Here is a 6,961-nt window from a genome sequence, read left to right as displayed (position 1 = left end):
CTGCACGATACTTCTAGAGAATGGTGACCTGGAAATGGTAAGGCTAGCTGCACGATACTCCTAGAGAATGGTGACCTGGAAATGGTAAGGCTAGCTGCACGATACTCCTAGAGAATGGTGACCTTGAAATGGTAAGACTAGAAACATAATACTCCTAGAGAATGGTGACTTCGAAATGGTAAGACTAGCTGCACGATACTCCTAGAGAATGGTGACCTCGAAATGGTAAGGCTAGAAACATAATACTCCTAGAGAATGGTGACCTTGAAATGGTAAGACTAGAAACATAATACTCCTAGAGAATGGTGACCTCGAAATGGTAAGGCTAGCTGCACGATACTTCTAGAGAATGGTGACCTCGAAATGGTGAGGCTGGCTGCACGATACTTCTAGAGAATGGTGACCTCGAAATGGTAAGACTAGATGCACGATACTCCTAGAGAATGGTGACCTCGAAATGGTAAGGCTAGCTGCACGATACTCCTAGAGAATGGTGACCTCGAAATGGTAAGACTAGATGCACGATACTCCTAGAGAATGGTGACCTGGAAATGGTAAGACTAGATACACAATACTCCTAGAGAATGGTGACCTGGAAATGGTAAGACTAGATACACAATACTCCTAGAGAATGGTGACCTTGAAATGGTAAGGCTAGTTGCACGATACTCCTAGAGAATGGTGACCTCGAAATGGTAAGACTAGATGCACGATACTCCTAGAGAATGGTGACCTTAAAAGGGTAAGGCAGGATGCACAATGTTCATTTGTAATTGTGGCCTTGAAATGGTTGGAGTATATACACGATATTGTAGGAGAATGGTGACCTTGAAACAGTGAGCCTATTATAGCATTTCAGGGAAAACAAAAAAGTCAAAGAAACTTGCTGTCCTACAACTAATCACAGATTTATGACAAACTTTGATATATTTCCTTCAACTTTCTTTTTGTTTCTGCCGAAATATCTCAGTTAATCCAAAACAGAATCTCCTTTTAACGTTTTACAAGTTTACGTTGATGAACTGTATGGCAGCGTGAAAACAAGGTGTAGTACAGAAAGGCTCGTGTACAAAACCCTAACGCATTGTATAACTTATTTTCTGTGATACTTTTCTTTAATAAATTCACCATCTTGTTGCCATTACCATTTGTTTGTGTCTTCCGTATGTAATATTACTTGTGTGTTTGACGTTTATTTCCATTACCGTGTATTGTCTTATTTTTTTATGGTAACTACTTGTAATTTTTTTAAGGTATTCTCAACCGATCCAGGGAATTTTAGGAAATTGGATGACTTTGTCAGAACAGAGACTAAAGGAAAAGGTCAGCTGGAAGTAATCAGTTTAAAGGAGATGCAGGAAGGAGATGAACTGCTTGAGTAATCTAACTTTCACAATGTACAAATTGGCCTCAAAGATTATTTGTAAAATAAATATATTTGTTGGAAAAACTATAATCTATAGTCGCTATCACAAATAGGAAATTTGATGTGTTATTCAGATTATCTTGTATTGTTCTATTCTGAAGTGTCATCAAAATATTGCTTTTTTTTTGTTTAATGATTGATAATTTTATTTCAATAATTAAAATCTATTAATCAGCCAAGAAATCTGAATTATGGCGTATAAGTTTATAAACCTATTCAATGACCATTAAAGTAAATTAAATACAGTATTATTTAATTAGTCAGATTCTTGCAAATATAAGTTTATAGTGAGCTAAAATATTTCCAATTAAAGATGTAGTGAACTAACACTAAACCTACAAAAAAAAAAAACACGTGTGAAACTTTTACCATGTGTTTACTTTTATAACTTTAATTTTTTTATTGGGTGCCAATTCTTTTCAGTTCAATAAAGTAAAAATTATTCTAAAAATATTTGTGTCTTTTTTTATTATTATTACATCTCGGTGTTCCAAGTGAACTACAGCTTTGAACTAGTAATCTTGTACTGCCTCTGTAGAATCATCATTTTTTGAAAACAAAGTATTTATATTTAAAAGTGGAAAACATTTTTAAAAAGGCTTTTTGATTATATTTAAATTACAGGAAAAAATATTTTTGAATGTGTTCTTTTTTAAGATAATTTCACAAGATTACTTGAACTCGAGAACATTGACAGCATTTGTTAGTACTCTTATCAACAAGTGTTTAATTAGCGATAACTGTGTAGGTTCGCTGGTGAGCAAAAGTTTCGTAAAAACCCTGAATGTTTTAAAATGTTACCTGGTGTTTGAGTTTAACTGGATAAAATAAATTCAATACTTGTTTCAAATTTTAGAAAACTTGCTCAACTGTTTTCTTAAATAGTGAAAAATTCTGCTGACTTTTTATGTCATTAAAGACTTGGAATAAATATTTCAGTAATTGAAAACTCGGGTTCAACTGATAAACATAACAATGCCAGTGGCATATAGTAAATTAATATTAACTTCCGATCAGAGCCATCTCTCCACTTAGAGTGAAACTAAAAATCAACTATCAGTGTAGCTAATTAAATATTATTTACTTCCGTTTCTATTTATAAAAAATTGGAATGCGTTGTTTCATCAGTTGGGTACCCTTGCTGTAAGCAATATTTGTCGGTCATAATCCCAGTAATATCGCACGAGGTTCAGCCTGCTGAGAAGATTTAGGTTAGTCCTAAATACATATATTAAGCTAACAATGCAAAAAAAACAAAAACCTCTATAATAAAATTATAGAATAATGTTAAAAAGTGATGACATTCAGGATATTATATAACTAATACTGTTAACGAAAGTAAATGACATTGTATGTGTAATGTAGAAAACAAACACACTAACTGTTAGGTTGAAGTACTGTCGAAGTAAATTTATATGGAGGAATGTTTTAAATTGATGACTTCCGAAAGTACATTTAGGTTTAGAACATTATCTAAGTGTTGTTATTTCTTGAGTGATTTTTTAATAAAAATAAATCTGGTAGATGATATTTGGTAAAATGCTTTTAACTTGATATGGTCACCAAATATAAGAGGGTTGAACAATTGACACCAGTAATGCGAAAATGTTGGGGCCTTGGATGAAAGAATTTTGATTTTGAAAAACACAAGAAAAGCATACGACAGACGAACTTTACCGCTATACTATGTCCTTGTCAACAGCCCTGAGGAGCGGGCATGGACTGTTGGTTAGCATCCTTGGATGTGTATTGGAAGGTCCAAGGTTTGAGACTATAATATGTAGGCAACCAAACTTCGCACTTTCAGCTGAGGCCACATGCCCCTCAGGTGTAAGCTTGAGAACTTGTACACTAAAATTCGATTTTCAGAACCAGAGATGAGTACAGTGCAGATAGCCTGTTGTGTAACTGTGGGCACAATATAAACACGACAGACAATCCAGCAGTTGGGTTAACTGCATTATCCACACGTGTAAATATTAGTCAATGATGTTTTACGAAGATAATGTAAAACTAAAAATTGTTTTATGCAGAGAATGTCTTTTAGTACTGTTGCGTCAGCGAGGTCACGTGACTAGTATCACGCCACGTCCTTCTCGAACCTTCGTGAATTATCGGGAGGCTACTAGATTGGGGGTAGTCTGGTATATATAAGATGGTCACAACGTGACTGAACAATGAGTAATTGAACTGCAGTCAGAGAGAATATTGTTAAGCACGTGAGAAGTTCGTTGAGAATTATAGCGCGACTGTTGAAATTAAGTGTATCGCAAAGTTATATTCAGAAAGAATAAACCATTTTTATTTAAGAAAGGACTTGTGTCGCTAAAGTTTCGTCGGTACAAATTTACGGAAAATTAACTAACGACTGGAGGCGTAACAGTACTATCTTGATTATGCAGTTTATCATTTCGCTTCAAACATTATATTGTTGCGTATCTGTTCGTTTGTTAATTTCCGGTATAAATTATTCCCGAGGAACTTCAACGATACAAGTTTATTCTTTCTCAATACAACTTTACAATACACAGAATTTCCACAGTTACTTTAACTTAAACACACGCTATAATTCACACGATTCACGCACTTTACTTACGGTCACTACCGCTCGCTTGACTCAATTATCTGTCTCTATCTGCTATTATTATTTGCCGGGCTTATATACTGAAATAGAGAGCGCCTAGAAAAGACTAGAGTTGCCATGAAAAGTCACGATCCTTCGAGAATCTCATGACGTGTTACCAGGGTCACGTGACTTCCGCTGTCGTAACAATATCCCAACGGTAACTTTTAAGATAAAAAATGCTCAAGATCTTGGAATGAATCTAGCTGTCGTAAAAATGTCGAATTTAAAGCAACAACAAAAAATCTTCAGTTTAGTTCAGTATGTACGCCTTTCAAACTGGATTAAAATGAGAGTTTATTATAAGCGCTAATAGTAAAACCAAATATCAATCTTAGAAGTATATTTCATAAGCGATAGGATTAGGCTTATTTAAAATTCGTCATTATTATAATTATGCCTCGAAAACTATATATGAACATAGTACCTTTATTTCATCAAAGTGATAGATTTATAAAAAAACATCTCAATATATGTCTTGGATAATTTACTCCGAAATATTCTTACTTGCCGCATGCATTCTATTTTATATCTCTCTTACCAAAAGAGAGAGCTCCGCGGAAGAAGTTAAACGTATTGGTATATGTAAAGAAGGCCTCAGTGCAGAAACTGAAATGTCTTCACACTCTTGAAATAAGCAGGAGCAGTTCATTAAAGCTAAAACTCTTAAAACAATGTCATAATGTAGGATTGATTTTCAGTTGCCAGGGAGAAGTTGAAGATAGTTCCTTCGTTAAGGCCTTATACAGCCGATCTAGTGGTTAGGGCGATCGACTAGCGATATGCAGGTTGCGAGATCGAAACTCATCGACAAACATGCTCGCCTTTTCAGCCGTGATGGCATTATAATGTGACGGTCAATCCTATTATTCGATTAGAGTAGCCCAAGTGATGGCTGTGAGTGGTGTTGAGGAACTGTCTTCTCTCAAGACTATCACTTCAAAATTAGGGACGGCTAGCTCAGATAGCCCAGTAGCTTTGCGCGAACCCCTCCAAAAAACAAGTACATACAAAATACTGTTTTAAGGACGTAGACATGAATGTATTGTTACAAAGCAAATGTATCAGAAAATCCGTGCAGTTATTCAAATATATAAGAAATGTAATTGCCAGTTGTTCGATTTCATGATTATGTTTTAGCATTGATATTTGTTAATTGCCACCAATTGAATAAATTCATACTTTTTGCCTAACGAGTTTTTTGTCTTCGCTATAAATAATTCAAATATCAGAATATCCTTTGCTTGCTTTTAAGTGTTTACTTGTCACAATGTTGTGAAAAAATATACATTGTGTTATGCTTACAGAATTAATTTAATAACACGAAATGCAGTTAGTGGCTACATTTTAGTGAATATATTATGACGATTGTGTTTGTTAAAAAAGGATTAATTATTGTAAGTAAAATATAAAGCTATAATTTAACTCATAATCCTTGCCTACAATACTTTTTTTTCCTCAAAAAAGAATTCACAGATGTCTCTTTTGTTGCTCCGGCTTCGGCATGTACATAAAAACATTAAGCTTAGGTTAGGTTAAAAAAAAAGGTTGCGTCAATTTTTTTTATTTTTCATTTCGTTTATTTTAAATTTTTTATTTAATAAACGTTCATTGAAGATGCTGTTTGTTATTATTGCTTCAGATATATTTGATGAGAGTTTTATCTTTGATCTCCAGAGTAAACGAAGGTAGTACTGAATTTGTATTGATGTTTTAGGTTTTATTTTTACCAAAGGGAGGGGGGTTGCATTTGATGACGTCTAGGTTGTTTGATCGTTCTTTTGCCGACAGACATAGTGAACGAACAAATCAATATAGGGAAAACATTTTTGCGTTCCTACAGAGTCTGGGGCCATATCTGTAGGCTTTGAAGGTTAGTTATTACATCTTAAATAATTGTTTGATAGACTGCTTACTACATTAATAATAGTACTGGTACGAGCTCAAACGCAAGACAGTACTTTTACTCTTAGGACTAAGATTATGAACAGAATATTGTAATTATTGATAGCTGCAGTGTGACAGTTGTCTTAAGAAACTTAGAAAGTAAATTCAGCTTAAGTTAATATAAGTTAAGTTGCATATATCACTCTAAACTACGGTGTATTTCTATTGTACTGCCAAAATAAATACATGTTTCAAACAGATATACCTGTGTTATTTTTAATTGATAGTTATTATCCATAGATTTCAAGAATTAATGTTACAGTTAATTAAAAACAAGTTTTTGACCTTCTGTTGCTGTATCATATAAAATTAAATTGAAAGATAAACTCTTCAATCCCAAAGCTGCCAAAATTGTGTTGTGTACAATGCTTTTGTGATATGTATATGTAAGTATTTTGTCCCCATAAAATAACATTTGGTTAAAAATGTAAAAGTTGTAGTCTTGGATCACATCAATACATGGTGTAAATCAGTATATTAGAATCTAATAGGTGTTTTACTGAGAGAAAAAAATACTGGAAAAACTATTGCAAAATATTGTGATAAGTCATGATACAGGACTATATTGCATTATTTTGTTCTTTTATAGAAATATAAGCTTGTATGTTCATAATTTTCTTAATGTGTGATGTGGGAGATTCATATCTTTAATGTATACTCATGTGTCAGTTTGTATGTAGCAAATATGATCAATTTCTTGAATGTTTGAAGGTGGCTCAGATACTCCAAGTTTAAGATTTGGAAAAAACAGACTAGGCTCCAGTTAAGAAAGTTTTATGCTTTTAACACTAACAAGGTTATTGACTTATGGGATGAGTTGCCACAGGTAGTAGTGGAGTCCAACATTTTACAAGAGCTTAAGAAGGGAATTAATGATTTCTTGCAAAATAAAGGATGGGTTTAGATTTTTAATTATCTCAAGCTTAGGTGTGCAAGAACAACCTAAGAGGACCAATGTTGTCCAT

The 6,961-nt window shown here is 33.7% G+C and overlaps 1 protein-coding gene and 2 long non-coding RNA genes across 4 annotated transcripts in view; 2 read left to right on the top strand and 1 right to left on the bottom strand.

Moving 5' to 3' along the window:
• Positions 1-6: 6 nt before the first annotated feature.
• LOC111088738 lies at positions 7-1,777 on the top strand. The gene is made up of 2 exons (XR_002613166.1): positions 7-225; positions 1,254-1,777. It is a non-coding gene; the product is annotated as an uncharacterized LOC111088738 (long non-coding RNA).
• Positions 84-517, bottom strand: LOC111088740. 2 transcript variants are annotated; one of them, XR_002613167.1, is made up of 3 exons: positions 452-517; positions 170-263; positions 84-122 (listed from the first exon to the last, which is right to left on the bottom strand). It is a non-coding gene; the product is annotated as an uncharacterized LOC111088740 (long non-coding RNA). The 2 variants fall into 2 exon arrangements; XR_002613168.1 differs by lacking the exon at positions 452-517 and adding an exon at positions 311-346.
• A 3,876-nt stretch (positions 1,778-5,653) lies between the features above and the next one.
• LOC106470970 (zinc finger protein 239-like) overlaps positions 5,654-6,961 on the top strand; it is a 5,056-nt gene continuing 3,748 nt past the window's right edge. The window contains exon 1 of the mRNA XM_022399612.1: positions 5,654-5,922. The gene's annotated coding sequence lies outside the window, so the exon portion shown is untranslated. The remainder of the gene's footprint in view (positions 5,923-6,961) is intronic.

Source organism: Limulus polyphemus, unplaced genomic scaffold, assembly GCF_000517525.1.
Source record: "Limulus polyphemus unplaced genomic scaffold, Limulus_polyphemus-2.1.2 Scaffold4328, whole genome shotgun sequence".
NCBI lineage: Eukaryota > Metazoa > Arthropoda > Merostomata > Xiphosura > Limulidae > Limulus > Limulus polyphemus.
Note: the sequence above shows the minus strand (reverse complement) of the source record. Positions and strands in the feature narration are given on the sequence as shown.